Source organism: Oryzias latipes, chromosome 1 (assembly GCF_002234675.1).
Source record: "Oryzias latipes chromosome 1, ASM223467v1".
NCBI classification, from domain to species: Eukaryota; Metazoa; Chordata; class Actinopteri; order Beloniformes; family Adrianichthyidae; genus Oryzias; species Oryzias latipes.
In genome coordinates, this window is record NC_019859.2 from 25,821,966 (window position 1) to 25,834,323 (window position 12,358).

The 12,358-nt window shown below is 44.2% G+C and overlaps 1 protein-coding gene across 1 annotated transcript in view; it reads left to right on the forward strand.

The window, feature by feature from the left end:
* The window catches only part of LOC110013491 (voltage-dependent T-type calcium channel subunit alpha-1I-like), a 435,381-nt gene that overhangs the window by 306,999 nt on the left and 116,024 nt on the right, over positions 1-12,358 (forward strand). The window lies entirely within an intron of this gene.

The following is a 12,358-nucleotide window of genomic DNA, read 5'->3' on the forward strand; positions in this document are numbered from 1 at the left end:
AAGCCACAGTAGACGACCACACGGAGCGCATTACCCACCTGGAGGAATCTGCAGACTCTACCAGCATTAAGGTGACAGAGATGCAGAGTGTAATGATGTTGGACCTGATATTCACAACACGTGGAGGCCAGTTTATCCAAAACCGTGTCTCTGTTTATTTCACCCTGTTCGTTCTCTTCCTCCAGTACACACACAACCTGAACCATACAAAACAGACTCCCCCTAGTGGTCGGAGTCAAGTAAGCACCATACATCACATCTCTTCCCTTTAGATATTTTACATGAGTAAAATTAAATTTTAGACCTACTGACTTTGCAGTTCCTTTATATAGTAAGTACTTTGAAACAATTAAAAGTTGTGCTGCTTCTAATATTATATCAATGAAAATTTAACACATTTAAACTTAATTGCAACATTATCCTTCAACTACAGAAAGTGTAATCAACATTAAACATTTGAACTTTTTTTTTTTTATTAAATACACAGCATCTTAACTGCTGTTTTTTTTCACTGAGAGTATCTTTTGGGTGGTCTAATCAGTCTTCCAAACCTTGACATCTTGACTGTTACATCCTAGTTCACAGTTGGTGTCACCTCTCTTTTCATTGGTGTTGTCGCGGGCGATATCACAGGTGATGGTACCAGCGTTTGGTCAGTCTTTGTGGGTGCACTGGTTACAGGATCAAAATCCTGCATGTCTTCAGCGCTTTGTTGTGGAAAAGTCATTTCTCTAGTTTTCATCAGGTGTCGGCGGTTTCTCCTATAAATATTTCCATCTTCTGTTTTGATGATGACAGATCTGGGTTTGTCATGTTCTCCCACAACGACTGTTGGTTGCCATTTATTTTTAACTTGTACTCTCACTTTCTCCCCTTCCATCAGAAGTGGTAGCCTTTTTGCTCCTCTGTCAAAATACTGCTTCTGTTTCAGCTGCCTCTCATTGATCCTGTGGTGTACTTTATCAAACAGCTGTGGCTTCAGAAGCTGTACTGATGTTGGTAGTCTGGTTTTCAGTCTTCGACCCATGAGGAGTTGGGCAGGGGACGGTTTTACTCCATGCAAAGGGGAGTTCCTATATTCCAATAAAGCGATGTAAGGATCACTTTGGCTCTCTTGAGCTTTTTTCAATAAGCTTTTAATAGTCTGAATTGCCCTCTCACTTTGTCCATTCGACTGGGGCTATGCAGGACTTGATGTATTGTGGACAAACTCCCATCTCTCTGCAAATGTCCTGAATTCAGCACTCCCAAATTGTGGACCCTTGTCAGACACAACCTCATCTGGAATTCCATGTCTTGCAAACATTGATTTAAGGGCTGTTACCACATGTGTGCTGGTGGTCCCAGTGAGCTTGGCAATTTCTGGGTACTTTGAGTAGTAGTCTACACACAGCAGGTATTCACCTTGCTCATAGTGAAACAAATCTACTCCAACCTTTGCCCAGGCTCTCTCTGGAATGTCGTGGCAGATGAGCGGCTCTTTTGTGTTACTCCGCCTGAAAGTGTTACAAACAGAGCACTTTAACACCACATCTTCAATCTCTTTAGCCATGTGAGTCCAAAACATGATGTCTCTTGCTTGTTCCTTGCACTTGACTATTCCGAGATGAGCTTAATGAACTCTTGACAACATGTCTGCTCTCAGACTATGTGGTACAACAAGTTGTGTGTTCTTGAAAAGTAGACCATCAGAACATGTAGGTTCCTCTCTGAACGTCCAATATTTTCGGATCTCTGCTGGTACATGTCATATTTCTGCTGGTCATCCTGCTTGGACCATATCTATGACCAGCTGCAGTTCTTCATCCTCTGTGGTTTGTGTTCTGAATATGTTCAGCTTTTTTTCCGTGATCGGCAGTTGAGCTCGAAGTAGATGAATTTGTAGTTCATCCTCCAGAAGTTGTTCAGTTTTGTCTTTCAAGTATGCTCGACTCAGGGTGTCTGCGATGTAAAGCTCTTTTCCTGGCTTGTATCTGATCCGTAGATCATAAGGGTTGAAGATTCATCAGCATCCTCTGGAGTCTCTGCGGAGCCTTCTGCAGCGATTTCTTAAACACTGTCTCTAGAGGCTTGTGGTCTGTTTCCACATGTACTGTCTTGCCATACACATATTGTTTAAACTTTTCACATCTGTACACGATTGCCAAAAGTTCTTTTTCAATCTGCACGTACCTTTTCTAACAGTCAGTTTGAGTCGTATGCCACTGTTTGTCCTTCCTGGATCAACACTGCTCCTAGACCCTCTGAGCTTGCATCAACAGATGACGTCAACTCCTTTTTCACGTCAAAATACTTGAGAACTGGAGCTTTGCTGACAAGCATCTTTAGCTTTTCAAAGCTTTTCTGTTGCTCAGTTTCCCAATGCCATGCTGCATCACCCTGAAGGAGCTTCCGGAGTGGCGCACTCACATCTGAGAGGTTAGGAACAAACTTTGCCAGATACTGAAGCATCCCTAGAAACCTCAGCGGTCCTGCTTTGTCTTCTGGCTCACGCATGTCCTGTATAGCTCTGACTTTTTCCTGATCAGGTTTCACACCTTCTGCAGACAGAATGTGACCAACATATACAATCGCTGTCTTTCTGATTTTACATTTATCTTTATTTAACTTCAGGTTCATCTCCCTGATTCTGTCCATCAGTGCTCTCAGTCTCCTGTCATGCTGTTTCTCATCTTCACCCCACACCAAAATATCATCCACAATGTTCACAACACCCTCCAAACCTTCCAGTCTCTGTGCAATGCACTTTTGGAACACTTCTGGAGCCAACGACACACCAAACGGAAGTCGCAGGAATCTGTATCGTCCATACGGAGTGTTGAAGCTACATAACTTAGAGATCTCCTCATCAAGCTGCACCTGCCAGAAACCATGGTTGGCATCCAATATAGAGAAAACCTTTGCATTTGGCATTTCAGCAAATGCAAAGTTGTTTCTTCAACTGTGCGCAGCGGATAGTGTTCTCTTTTTCTGGCTTTGTTTAGATCTTGGGGATCAATGCAGACCCTGAGTTTGTTGGATTTTCCTACCGTGACCATGCTGTTGACCCAATCTGTAGGCTCAGTCTGCTTTGTGATTACTCCAAGATCCTCCATCCTGTCCAGTTCTGCCTTTATTCTGTCCTTCAGCGCTATTGGCACTTTCCGTGGTGGGTGAATAACTGGAGTCACATCAGGGTTGAGCTGGATGTGGTGCAGTCCTGGAACACATCCTAGACCAGAAAACACATCTTCATATTGACTCAAAATGTCAGTGTTTTCTTTATCTACACCGTCCACTCCTCTGATTAGTCCTAGCTTTGTGCAGGAGTCTCTTTCAAGAATAGCAGGCGAGTCTTTTTCTTTGATCTGGAATTCTAACTCTTATTCCTTGTCTCTGAAGTCACACTTGAGCTTTGCCTTGACCTTTGTCTTGATTACGTGGCCAGAGTAAGTAACTAGGTTACATCTTGATTTAATCAACTCTGCTTGTTTGTTTGTTATTTTCTCCAAATCTCTCATTAACAGCACGTAACACTCTGCTCCCGTATCAAGCTTCACAGTGAGCACACCATTGTTAAATTTTAGCTCTTGAGTCCATTTCTTAGCATCAGTGTTCAATGTTGAGACTGCATCCAGCTGAAACTCTGCACCAATTGGCTCACGTGGTTTGATTTCTATACATCCCATAAACATGACATCCTTTCCCTGTGCTTGTTCAACTTCATGCACCTTTTTCTCTGTTTTCCTGGGTCTGTATTGTTGTTTTTGTGACTACCATTTGGGACTGAAGTGATTCTTTAATTTGCAATGATTGCATATTTTGCCATACGCAGGACATTTCTTTGGTTCATGGATGTAGCCAGACCTGTTACACTCTTCTTTCTCTTTGGCATTCTCACAGTGCACCCTAGCTGCTTTCTTTACTCTGGTAGCTTTTATCTTTATGCACTGCTACATCTGCTTCCTCATGTAGGGCTTTCATGTAAGTGTGCGTTACCTCACTTGCTCGACAGATGTCCACAGCCTTTGTCAGATTTAAATGAGTCTCTCTGAGCAGCCTTGCTCTCACAGTGTCATTTGTTATTCCACAGACTAAGCGGTCTTTTATCAGCTCATCTGTCAGCTGTGCAAACTCACAGTCCTTTGCTTTGTTTTTCAGGTCCGTCACATAAGCATCAATTGTTTCATTTGCTCCTTGCAGTCTGGTAAAGAAAACGTGTCTTAGATACGTGATGTTTTTTCAAGGCTCACAGTAGACTCTGAACATGTCCTTCAGCCCATCAAATCCATCCACATCTTCATCAAAGACCATCGTATTAAATACATTTATAGCTTCATCTCCAGCGACGTGAAAAAATGTTGCACACTTCATTTTATCGCTCTTTTCAGCGATTATGGTCGCAATGAGATATAGTTCAAACTTTGAATCCAAATCCGCCAGTTTTCTGCCACATTTCCATCAAAACTCAGACTGCTCGGTGGCTTTAACTGTTCCATCGTTGACTTCTAACACCATGTAATGATGTTGGACCTAATATTCACAACACGTGGAGGCCAATTTATCCAAAACTGTGTCTCTGTTTATTTCACCCTGTTCGTTCTCTTCCTCCAGTACACATACAACCTGAACCATACAAAACAGACTCCCCCTAGTGGTCGGAGTCAAGTATGCACCATACATTACACAGACCGTGCTTGCAGCCATCGCGGCGGACAATGCTAAGCTAAAGGCTAAGCTAATTGATCTTGAAGGCAGGAGCCGCCGCAACAATATCCAAATCTTTGGACTTCCCGAAAATATTGAAGGATCCACACCAACAGCCTTCTTTTAACAGCTGCTTTTTAAGGTGCTTGGTGCTGACATTCTAACATCTCCTCCGGAATTAGACACACCGTTCACTAGCTGATAAGCAAGGGTGAGCGGGTAATCAGCGGCACGCTGTTAAATGCTTCCACCGCTTTCAGACCCGCGAGCTGGTGGTGTGGACAGCTCGCAGACATCGGGGCAATCTCTCCTACAAGGGCTCTCCTATCCATATCGTCGAGGATTGCTGCCCGGAGGTTTTGGAGCAGTGCACCCAGAACCGAGTCGTCATGAGAAAGCTTTACCAGCTAGGCCACAAGCCCGCCTTAAGGTACCCAGCTAAGCTATTTGTTGTGATGGAGGACGGCTCCAGGAAACATTTTCCTTTAGTGAAAGATGCCACCGCTTTTGCCTCTCGTCGCTGCCGAGATGATGGTAATCTAAACCTTCCTAAACCCAACCAGTAACTACATGTGGCTTGGTACTGGCACCTTTTTGCCACAAAGCACAGTGACCGATGAATGCCACCTTAACATATGCCTGAGGATAAACCCCTGCATTGGATGTACCACCGGACCGTAATCCTGAGAGCCTCATCGTTCCAGCCTGAGTCAGCAGCCAGAGTCCTAAAATCTACACAGCAGCGACGCGAGGACCCTGTTTAGAGGTAAGATCGGGCCTAAAAAATCTAGCCCGACCCGACACAGGCCCGCGGGCTTTAAAGCCGAACTTGGCCCGAAACCCGACCAATTAACTTGATTTGCAGGCCCAAGCCCGAAACAAACCCGAAATTTCAATTTATCCCATAGTTTTCTGGCAGAAAATAACGCAAGATTTCTTAAGGTTAAAATGTCTACATATTTTTATGATCATGATAAATGCATTTGCACAACAAATTAATGCTGAAACACAGAATAAAATGCCAGACAGAGAGTGAAAGAGAGATCTTCATGCGCACTCGCTTAATTAAGCGGAGAAATCTTGCGGAGCGAAGATTACATTCACGACAGGTGCGCAAAGCGTGCCCTGGCTCTGCGCTTGTTTAGTAGTAGGTATATAGCAATGACCTTACAAGGCCTTCTCTGTTTTAACCAAATTATTTATTTATAACAAGTATTCCTTAGTTTAGTATCCACATTTTAGTATACATTTTTATAATCATATTGTAACGACCCAGAGTTTGGACAGAGCTGCGGGTAGCCGGCGCCCCCTCTTTCTGCCAGTTGCTGGACCACAGTGTATGTCAATCAACGGTGGGCTGGTGACTGGCGGGCGAGGTCTACCTGGGTGTGTGTGTGTGTGCGTTCGGTGAACGTTCTCCCTCTGAAGAAGCTGGCTGTGCCTTTCGGTTCGTGCGGTAACCGTTCTGACATACAGGATTAATAAAGAGCTGTTTAACAACTGCAGCCTAAGGAGCTTCTTTGCAGCCATTACAATATATTTATTAAAAAAGTCAGCGAGACAGAAGGCCGGCACAACCCGAATGTAATGACTGTCATGGTTGGATATTTATTTATTTTGATTTTTTTAGATTGTCCTGTCCAACAGCTGGGCAGGCAGATGAGAACTGAAGGCCTCTTGTGTTGGACATATTTTACTTTAACAACAGGGGTTATTAATCTTCAGACAAACCAGAGGTACTTCTGAATAAACCCCTTTTGTAATTGAGGCCAAACTTTATTAATTTCAATCATGTTTGAAAATCTTTGGTGTTGGATCGGACGGAAAAGGAACAGGAGGGAAGAAGAGAGAGGGATTTTAGAGAGAGGAGGGGAAGGGTAGGAGGGTGATAATAGGAGGGGGGGATAAGACCTTGAAGCAGCATAAAGCAACAAGTTTACTGGTTGTTTATCATTACGGTAAAGGCCCTTACACACCGGGACGAATTTCACGCGCGATTTTCGCCGACGTTTAACGCCTCGTGACTAAACAAAGGGCACCAATGAGAGTGTGCACACCGACGCGAAAAAACGCCACGCGTCAAAGCGTCAAAAAAAAAAGACGCCTCTGGTTCGTTTTTTTTTTTTGACGCGTCGCGTCGAAATCTATTCGACCAATGAGAACGGCGCTTTTGGACACGTGTCTGGAGCTTCTGAAGTTACAGTAAAACACAACTTGGGGGCGCTCAAACACAAAACTTCATTGCTGAGCACACATACCAGCGAAGAAGATAGACAACGAGTTGCATCTACACAGCCGCGAAGAAATAATGACGGACATTCTAAAATATCCCCCGAACCAGTTGGAGCAACTGGTGCTTGAAATATTCATGTTTTCTTTGTATGATTCTGACAAGCGCGTAAATACTAGCTCTCTTCTTCTGAGGGAAAAGCGAGTTTAAGAAGCGTAATGTTGCGCAGCGCCACCTTGTGTACAGGAGTATTTCTGTTTCCATTAGGCGCCATCTAATGTCAGGGAATGAAATTGCATGTTCACTCGGCTCATCGTCAGCGAAAATCGCCTGGGTGTGAACACAAAAAACGTGGCGAAAAACACTGGCGAATAACGCCTGGCGAATATTCGTCCCGGTGTGTACGGGCCTTAAGGTTCAAATGTAGTACAAATCTCAAAGGGCGGGGCCTGTCCACATAAACACTCAAATGTTATCAACACACCTGCTAGCTGCAAAAAAGTCCACATGTAAACATGTACAGAAAACAGATAGTGTTCACACACGCATACTTATTTATGCCTTCAAACCAACTAGTGTGAAATATTTCATGGGTGGATTTTGATCATGGTGCCGATGCAGCAGCATTGCAGCCGGTCAGCTGCTGTATGGAATGTATGGAATGAATACAATGAACGCAGAAAGTACGTAAATAAGGACATTTACATCCAGAGACTGGTTTATTCGAGGACTGAACTTTTGGCTCTAAGGAAGAACGGTGCTGGATTGAAACATAACATTCCTCCTGAAGTAAAAAAGCGGTACAGGGGCACCCGTGCCGGAGCGAAACTAAAAGCGAGAGCTAATGCCAAACGGGAACGTCGGCGGAAATACAAGCCTCCTATTCCATCTGTGATCATGGGGAAGGTCAATTCACTGTCCAACAAGTCAGATGAACTTTTTGCATTGGTGAAGTGCCAACAAATCTACCGGTAGAGCTGCCTAATCATGCTAACGGAGACTTGGCTAACAGCCAACATGCCAGACTACACTGTGGATTTACCCGGCTTCTCCACAGTGCGTGTGCGGACAGAAACACTGCAGCGTGTGGCAAGAGCAAAGGTGTTGGCCTCATATTATACATGAACAATAGGTGGTGCAACCCCAGACACTTCACAGTAAGGACAACAATCTGCTTCAAAGACTGTGAGCTGATAGCCGTTAGCATCCGGCCTTACTATATACCCCGGGAGTTTAAGCAGGTCCTGTGTTTACATCCCACCAGCAGCGCACGTGGAGACAGCGCTGGAGACTGTGGTCATGGCAGTAACGGACCTTCAACATCATCCCGACATCCCCAGGCAGTCGTGGCGATTTCGGGGGACTTTAATCACATCATATTGGACTCATCACTGCCATCAGTGTGTCAATACGTGGATTGTGCTACACGCGGCAACAATCTATCTATCTTCTTCCTCTGAGTAAGAAGAAGCTGGCTGTGCCTTTCGGTTTGTGTGGTAACCGTTCTGACATACAGGATTAATAAAGAGCTGTTTGACAACTGCACGCCTAAGGAGCTTCTTTGCAGCCATTATAATATATTTATTAAAAAAGTCAGCGAGACAGAAGCCCGGCCCGCCCCGACCCGACCCGAACGTAATGACTGTCATTTAGTGCCTGACCCGACCGGTCAGGCACTAAATGAAGGTTAATCTGTTGACTTTTGGATTTATAATTATTATTTATTATTATCGACTTATTATTGTTTTATTCTTATCAGTTATTATTATTATTATTGACTTAGTATGGATTTATTGTTATCAGTTATTGATATTATTATTGACCTACTATTGATCTTTTATTATTATTATTGAGTCATTATTGTTTTTAATAACTTATTATTTATATATTGTTATTATTTTTATTAATATTGGCTTACTATTGACTTATTGTTGGGCTTTTCTCAATAATTTAAATTACATGTCAAAGCGGTCTAAAACTTTTAGATGTTTAAAATTTATCTTAAAAAATTATTTGTAATATTTTTTTTTATTTGTCAGAAGTCCTGCAACAATGCATTTTTCATTAAAGTTTGACTTATTGATTTATTCTTATCATTTTTTATTGAATGAAAACTTTATTAATCCCAACAAGGAGAAACTCAGTTCCAGTACATCTCGATGAAGAAGGTCAGACAAGCAGCAACACAGGATACACACACACATCTCGAGAGGTTACTGAGGTCAATGCAGCCGAGCGCCTTAGATGACCTGCGCCGGCGCACCTTTGTATAGCATGCAGATGGACCACGATGAGGGCCGGGGGTTGGGTTTGGTGACAAAAAAAAGTCGTATCCCTACACTGCGTCCAGTGTGTTGATACAAGAAAAAAACTACACCGTTTAAACACAAATAGCACATATTCAGACAAAGACACAGTACATGAGGCTCAGGGGGGAAACGGTGGTGGACGGGAGTGGGGGGCCCCCCATGAGTCTGTCCATCAGGTGCAGCTCCGTGAGCCAGGCACATCTTCCGGGCAGCTCACAGAGAAGGTAGGGAGGGGGTTGGGAAGCCGAGGACAAGCAGGGAGGGGGTGAGTTGCAGTTATCAACCCTCAAGAACAGCTGCTGTAGTCCACTCTGTAGAAGCGGCTTTGTTTTGGTGGAGCCAAGGACAGTTGTCCATAGCTCCTTCGGGGAGTCTGATTAGATAAAATACTTTTGGGCGCCAGCAGGTTGTTTGTACTGCCGGCAAAGTCCTTGACTGGCTCTTCGCTTTTTGTGAGGCAGAGATTGATCCGAATGAGAAGTGGGTGAATTTAGCCAGTCTTCCCCTCAAATCCGGGCAGAAACTTGCTCCAAGGTGGCATCCATCTTCCGCAGAAGTTCAGGGGTCTCAAGAAATCTGCTTAAAGTGGGCAAGACAAGCACAGAGCTTTTGATCCGCTTGTGAAAGTTTCTCATTCTGAGTCTCTCCTCCCCGAAAAATCTTTCCCAGGAGCTTTGATTGATTGCCTCTCTCCATCTTCTGCTCCCAGACCGCCTGATAAATTAGAAATCCTCCGATCCCAATTACGAGGAATCCAATTATCAGAAATCCAAATAGGTACACATCCTTGACATCCTCCACAAACAGCTGGGCCAGGCACACCAGCCTCCACTTGCCCCATGGATCGATGGTGTATCCAGCCGCGTGGGTGCCGTCCGGGCAGGAAGGGTCCGCTTTACCGTTCCTTAGTGTGGAAAACACTTTGTCGATCGAATTTAGAGACCAGCTGATCAGATCCATTTTCAGAGTGCAGAAAAGCAGCGGCTTCAGAAGGGGGAAGAATGCACCTCTCGGGCAGACAGGATAAAAAGCCTTGGGGAAGGGCTGACACAGGAGGAGCGAGAGGAAAACACGTCTGTCCTCGAAGAGAGTAAGAAAGCAAGTAGGATTACTTAGTATTATTATTATTATTGACTTACTATTGATTTATTATTATTATTATGCCTATAGTGGCATCTAAGTGGCATCTTTAGTGGCTACTTAGATGCCACTTTTTGCCGTGTAACCTTATGTAACGTCACAAAAAAACAAATATATTCTTTCTAAATTGTGATTTATATATTTTATATATATATTTCAATGTTAGTGCAAAGACAACTGTAATTTTTTTAACAATTGCATGATCTGATTTCATCAAGAAGATTTAAAAACTGATTGATGTGTGTTCGTTGCGCTTTCAAGACGTTTAACAGGGAAGACTCATTTTACACTGAGACGCTGTCACTTTAACCCAACGCATCATGGGAGATGTAGTGCGAAAACTGTCGGATATTGCTTCTCTGAGCTTCATTGATTTTTTTCATTTGTTCCACGGTCTGACAGCAGATTCTGTGGATAGCTACAACGCTAAATATGATCTTTAGCTTGTGTTTTTGTTGGAACTGAGAGACTTTACAAGCTTAATCGGGACAAGGAAGTGAAGACAACGTATGATTAAGCCTCCAATAATGATTGGTGGAGACAGTTGAAGGGACTTTTCCGAAAACAGCTAAAGCTGCAGCTAAATTGCGGTACCGTCATTCTTATCAAAATGTCTTTAATAGAATCAAATAAACACAAAACAAAAAAAGTATTTTATGATCTTTCATATTAACTTATTAGGGGCTGTTTGGATGAACACAGATGGTAAATGTTTTTGGATCAGTGAAAATGGGTAATATCCCACGATACACCTTACCATCTCCCACGGCACACTAGTGGGCCGCGGCACACTGGTTGAAAAATACTGGTGTAGAGGAGCACTCTGCTAACAACAACCTGCAGGAGATGTGGAGAGGCATCAGAACAATCACAGACCACTGGAGCAGCACGCAGCAGATTACGTATGACCCCACCTTGCCTGATGCCTTAAAAGGAAAAGTCCCAGCCTCTCATCCTGCAGCTAGGACGAGCTCCACTCTGAGGTGTATTGACACCAGCAAAGCCGAAGGACCAGATAAGGTGTCAGGTTGGGTTCAGAAGCTATGTGCGCATCAGCTGGCTGAAGGTTTTATGGACATCTTCAATCGGCCCCTGCAGCTCACCTCAGTTCATGTGTGCCTAAAGTTCTCCATCATTGTTCCGTTGCCAAAAAAATCATCTATCGTCCTGAGCCACATCAAGGACATCGTCCCTGCTACCCTGGAAAGTCATCAGTTCGCCTACAGGGAGAACCGATCGACAGAAGATGTAGTCTCACTAGCCCTGCATGTCCCCCTGTCCCACCTGGAGCATACAACACCTACGTCAGGATGCTGTTTGCAAACTTCAGCTCAGCCTTCAACACAGTGATCCCAGACAAGCTGATGCTGAAGCTTCAGAACCTGGGACTGCCTGCCTCTCTGTGCCTCTGGATCAAGGACTTTCTCACCAACAAGTGATGAGAATCAGGGAGTCAACATCATCCACACTGATCTTAAGCGCAGGAACATCACAGGGGTGTGTTCTCAGCCCGGCTTTCTTCACTCTGTTCACCCATGACTACTCCACTATTCATCCCACAAACATGGTTGTAAAGTTTGCTGATGACACCACTGCAGTAGGTCTCATATCGAACAACAATGAGACCCACTACAGAGAGGAGGTCCAGCACCTAACAGGATGATGTGCCGACAACAGCCTCATCTTGAACACCTCCAAGACCAAGGAGGTCATTGTGGACTTCAGAAGGTCCAGGAAGGTGCTACACACCCCTCTCCTCATTCATGGGGAAGAGGTGGAGCGTGTGGACCACATCAAGTTCCTGGGGATCCACATTACATCTGAGCTCACCGGTCGCTGCACACATCCCACCTGGGATGTTTAAGTTCCGGAAGCTTAAAAGGACTGGACTCTCATCTCAACTTGTGGGGAACTTCTACAGGGCAACCATAGAGAGCATTCTCTGTCTAAGTGCTACGATTTGGTACGGGAGCTGCACCGCTCAAGACAGGAT